The 5,821-nt window shown below is 37.1% G+C and overlaps 1 non-coding gene across 1 annotated transcript; it reads left to right on the top strand.

Moving 5' to 3' along the window:
• The first annotated feature begins 3,358 nt into the window (after positions 1-3,358).
• Positions 3,359-3,465, top strand: LOC124972816 (U6 spliceosomal RNA). The gene has a single exon (XR_007106588.1). It is a non-coding gene; the product is annotated as a U6 spliceosomal RNA (small nuclear RNA).
• Positions 3,466-5,821: the final 2,356 nt, after the last annotated feature.

Raw genomic sequence — 5,821 nt, 5'->3', positions numbered from 1 at the left:
TTCTATGCAACATTATGCTTGAAATACTAGCCAGAGCAATTAGACAGACCAAAGAAATTAAAGGGATACAAAGAGGAAAAGAAGAGCTAAAGCTGTTACTATTTGCCTATGACATGATTCTATATTTAGAAGATCGAAAGAACTCTTCCAGAACACTTTTAGACCTAATAAATGAATTCAGCAAAATAAGATATAAAATCAACACACATAAATCTAAAGCATTTTATTGATATGCAGTGAATTATCTGAAAGGGAAATGAGGAAAACAACTCTGTTCACAATAGCCTCAAAAAAAAATACTTGGGAATCAACCTAACAAAAGAGGTGAAAGACCTCTACAATGAAAACTACAGAACATTAAAGAAAGAAATTGAAGAAGACCTTAGAAGATGGAAAGATCTCCTGTGTTCTTGGATAGGCAGAATTAATATTATCAAAATGGCCATACTTCCAAAGGTGCTTATGCAGATTTAACGCAATTCCAATTAAAATCCCAATGACATTTCTCATAGAAATAGAGAAAGCAATCATGAAATTCATGTGGAAGAACAAAAGACCCAGAATAGCCAAGCAATCCTGGGCAGGAAGATTGATGCAGGAGGGATCACAATACCAGATATTCACCTATACTACAGAGTAATAGTAACAAAAATGGCATGGTATTGGCACCAAAATAGACAGGTAGACCAATGGTACAGAATAGAACACACAGAGACAACCCCACATAAGTACAATTATCTCATACTAGACAAAGGTGCCAAAAACATACAATGGAGAAAAGATAGCCTCTTCAACAAATGGTGCTGGCCAAACCGGAAATCCATATGCAGTAAAATGGAATTAAACCCCTATGTCTCACCCTGTACAAAACTCAACTCAAAATGAATCAAGGATCTAGGAGTTAGACCTGAGACCCTTTACCAAATAGAAGAAAAAGTAGGCCCAAATCTCTATCACATTGGCTTAGGACCAGACTTCCTTAACAAGACCCCCACAGAACAAGAAATCAAAGCAAGAATCAATAAATGGGATGAATTCAAACTAAAAAGCTTTTTCTCAGCAGAGGATACAATCTATAATGTGAAAAGAGAGCCTACTGAATGGGAAAAAATCATTTCCACGTGCACTTCAGACAGAGCACTAATCTCCAAAATTTATAAAGAACTTAAATTTTACACCAAAAATACAAAGAACCCAATCAATAAATGGGCTAAGGAACTGTGCAGACACTTCACAGAAGAAGATATACAGGTGATCAACAAATATATGAAAAGTGCTCATCATCTCTAGTAATTAGAGAAATGCAAATCGAAACTACCCTAAGATTTCATCTAACTCCAATTAGAATGGCTATTATCAAGAACACAAGCAATAATAATGTTGGTGTGGATGTGGGGAAAAAGGCACACTCATACATTGCTGGTGGAGTTGCAAATTGGTGTAGCCACTCGGGAAAGCAGTGTGGAGATTCCTCAGAAAACTTGGAATGGACCCACCATCTGACCCAGCTATCCCACTCCTTGGTTTATGCCCAAAGGACTTTAAATCAGCATACTACAGTGACGCAGCCACATCAATGTTTATAGCTGCTCAATTCACAATAGCCAGATTGTGGAACCAACCTAGATGCCCTTCAATTGACGAATGGATAAAGAAACTGTGGTATATATACACAATGGAATATTACTCAACCATAAAGAAGAATAAAATTATGGCATTTCCTGGTAAATGGATGAAATTGGAAAATATCATGCTAAGTGAAATAGGCCAAGCCCAAAAATCCAAAGGCTGAATGTTTTCTCTGATAAGTGCATGACAATATATAACGATAGGGGGGTGATGAGGGGAAGGGAAGAATGAAGGAACTTTGGATGGTGTAGAGGAAAAAGGGGTGGGAGGGGTGGGGATGGAAAAATAGTAGAATGAAACAGTATTACCCTATGTACATGTATGATTACATGAATGGTGCGAATCTACATTGTGTACAACCATAGAAATGAAAACCCCATTTGTGTACAATGAATCAAAATGCAGTCCATAAAAATAAAAATTTAAAAAAAGGCTTTCCTCTTCTAATGTCTCTTGAGTGCCTTCTGACAAAACAACATAAGTAAAGAGGGAAAACTATTTAAAGGACTCAGATTCATTTTCACAAATAAGGCAATGAGGATAAATATGGAGCTGAAAAGCAAAAATTTCTAATTGTCCTATGTGTTAAACCTTGGAAGGTTCCTGAGCAATCTGTTTTTCCTGGTCCTGGCTTTTATGCAATGGTGTGCCTTCTCCACTCTTCTCTGTCTCCTGCCCAGAAAAAGAAATCTGATTAACTTATAATTTTAATTTGTTCTGATTCCCTTTAGTAATGAATATTCATTATAGAAAAATTAGAAAATCCATCACAATTATAGAAAAAAAGTTCAAAACATCCACTAAGTCAACCCAAGAGATAACCAGTTAACATTTTAATGTATGCCCTTTTAAATGTTTTATTATTGCATTATAGTTATACATAATGGAGTTCCTTTGACATGTTCAGAAAATGCATATAACAGTTTGTTCCATTTCAGTCCACAGTACTTCCACTTTCCCTCCCCTCCTCCTTCCCCCAGTCCCCTTTCTGTGCCCTACCAATCTTCCTATTTATTTATTTTTAAAGTTTTTCTTATCTGTAGATGAACATAATACCTTTATTTTATTTATTTATTTTTATGCAGTTAAGATCGAACCCAGTGCCTCACACATATCAGGCAAGGGCTCTACCACTGAGTTACACCCCCAGCCCTTCCTATTTATTTTAATTGGCACATTACAGTTATAAATGTGTGTGGAATGGCCAGATGTGGTAGTGCATGCCTGTAATCCTAGCAATTTGGGAGACTGAGGCAGGAGGATTTCAAGTTCAAATCCAGTCTCAGTAATTTAGGGAGGACCAGTCTCAAAATAAAAATTAAAGGGCTATGGATATAGCTCTGTGATAAAAGCACTCCTGGGTTCAATCCCCAGTACCCCCCACACTCACACATAAAATTGAATGTATTGTGATAAATTCATACATAGCATAATATAGTCAACTTCACTCTCCACTTCTAATACTTTCTATGTCCTTTTTCCTCTCCTCAGCCCCTGTCTGTACTCTACTGTTTGTTCATATATAGATAAAAATAAAAAGAACCATTCAAACAATACATATACACTGAACACATGCACACATACATATGTATATAAACGCACCTCCATATACACATGCACCATGTACACCTGAATACCCATTTGCTCATGGGAAGACCCATATACACCCAAACACCCATATGGAGATATTATTGACACAGATGGAAATATTTTCATTTTAAAAAGATATGTGCTCGCTTTGGCAGCATAGATAATAAAATTGGAATGATTCAGAGAAGATTAGTATGGCCTCTGCACAAAGATAATATGCAAATTAGTGAACCATTCCATATTTTTAAGGAGTATTACTCAACCATAAAGAGTGGTGTTTGCTAGTAAACATGCTAAGTGAAATAAGCCAGACTCAAAAAGTCGAAGGTTGAATATTTCCTCTGATATACAGAAGACTGTCCAAAACAAAGAGCGGGCAAAGAGAGGGAGAAAGGGTAAAGGGGTGAATTCCATCAAAATAGATTAAAGATCAGTCAATTATATGAAGGGGGTTGAGGAGGAGGAACAAGGGATGGGATAAGGGAAGAACAGTGAAATGAATCTGACCTAACTTCCTAAGTGCACATACGAATATACCACAGTGAATCTCACCATCATGTACATCCAGACACTACCCGCCCCCCATGAAACTAAAAGTAAACAGTAAAAAGATCAGTAGAGAGAAAGGAATGAGGAGATGGAGGAAGGGAGAGAAAGAGGAAGTACTGGGGACTGAATTAGAGCATTTTAAATCCCGAGCTTTTATAATTATGTCCAAATAAACCCCAATGTTATATTAACTAAAAAGAACCAATAAAAAGAAAAGAACTGAAAGAAGATTATGAATATTAAGTATTCTTTTTATTTTTTTCTTTTTGGTACCAGGAATTGAACTCATGGGCCCTCGACCACTGAGCCACATCCCCAGCCCTATTTTGTATTTTTTTAGACACAGGGTCTCACTGAGTTGCTTAGTGCCTCACTGAGTTGCTGAGACTGGCTTTGAATTCTCAATCCTCCTGCCTCAGCCTCCTGAGCCACTGGGATTACAGGCGTGCACCACCACCTCCATCCAGCTTCACTTGGTATTTTATAAGACTAAGAACATTATATGTCTCCAGTGGAAAGCACCTTGGCTACTTGTGAATCATTAATCCCTAACAATGAGACAGAATTTTGTAATGGTTAAGAGCAGTGTTCAACAAAATATAGAACAAAGGCTACATCCTGACCTCCATCTGCTTGGGTAAATAAAGTTTTATTGCAACACAGCCACACCCATTTATTAGTGTATTCTTTTTTTTTTTGATGGGATTTTTTTTAATTTCAGATGTCGATAGGTCTTTATTTTATTGGTGTATTTACATGTGGTGCTGAGTCTCAAACCCAGGGTCCCACACATGCCAGGCAAGTGCTCTACCACTGAGCCACCGCCCCAGCCCCAAGTGTATTCTTTATAACTGCTTTTATAGTACAACAGGAGAATTGAGTAGTTGCAATGGTAACCATATAGCCTGCCAAGTCTAAAATATTTCCTCTCTGGCCATTTAATGAAAAAATTGACAATCCCTAGCTAAGAACAGGGAATCTATAGCAGGTCTGCCTGTACTAAAACTCTAGCTACAATACTGTGTGCCTTGAGCAAGTCACTTCTACTTTGAGGTTGTTCCTCATTTTAATAAAATGGAAACACATGCCTCTAATCCCAGCAGCTCAGGAGACTAAGGCAGGAGGAACGCAAATTCAAAGCCAGCCTCAGCAATTTAGCAAGACCCTAAATAACTCAGTGAGACCCTGTATCTAAATAAGGTATAGAAAAGGGCTGGGGATGTGGCTCAGTGGTTGCACCCCTGTGTTCAATCCCAGTACCAGAAAAATGAGTAAATGAAAAGTAAATAAAATAGAAATAACAATACCTACACCATAGTTATTGTGATGAATAAATAAAATATAAAGTGCTTTTGACTATTGCAAAATTAAAATCTAACAAGTACAATGTGCTGCAGGGATTGACCTAATCGACTGTATTTTTAATTTTCTTCTAGTGAACAAAATGGAGGCTTAGAAAAACAGAAAATCAGCCTATTTATATAAAAATGGAAGTGTGCCATCGCTTTCCCTTAGGAGAAAGCCTAGCACAGGAGGCTGAATCCCTCATCCATTCAGTTGGCAAAGCCAAAGAGAGAACAGCAAAAGAGCTTTGAAAGAAACCTAATTCTGGACATAAATATATAATATGCTTGAATACATACAAGCTGCTGGAATTTCCCTAATCTCATATCACAGTTCCATTTCTGCATCAGTGAAGAGGTTTTGTGCGCATCAAAATGACACCTTTCCAGCAATATCATTACACCAAAGGTGTGGTAACCCACTATCTTCACCTCCCAACTAATTTAAAAGAAGCAAAAAATGGTGGGGGGATGTTACCAAACAATAAAGGAGTTGGATTTGGGTTAAAACCAGAAATTACCATTCCACAATTTCCTTAAATCTGTTTTAGAAGCTTAAAAATAATTTTCTTAAAATTTACCATGCTTATTTTACTTCATTTCTGATCCAAGTAGAAATAAGGTTTATCTTGATAAATTACTTTCAAAACAAACAAATCCAGGAAACCTGGAGGCTGAATTGTTTCCATCCTCCGAAGATGGTTATTTTT

The sequence above is a fragment of the Sciurus carolinensis genome, chromosome X, assembly GCF_902686445.1.
Source record: "Sciurus carolinensis chromosome X, mSciCar1.2, whole genome shotgun sequence".
Taxonomy (NCBI): Eukaryota; Metazoa; Chordata; class Mammalia; order Rodentia; family Sciuridae; genus Sciurus; species Sciurus carolinensis.
This window is presented reverse-complemented; position numbering and strand designations above follow the sequence as displayed.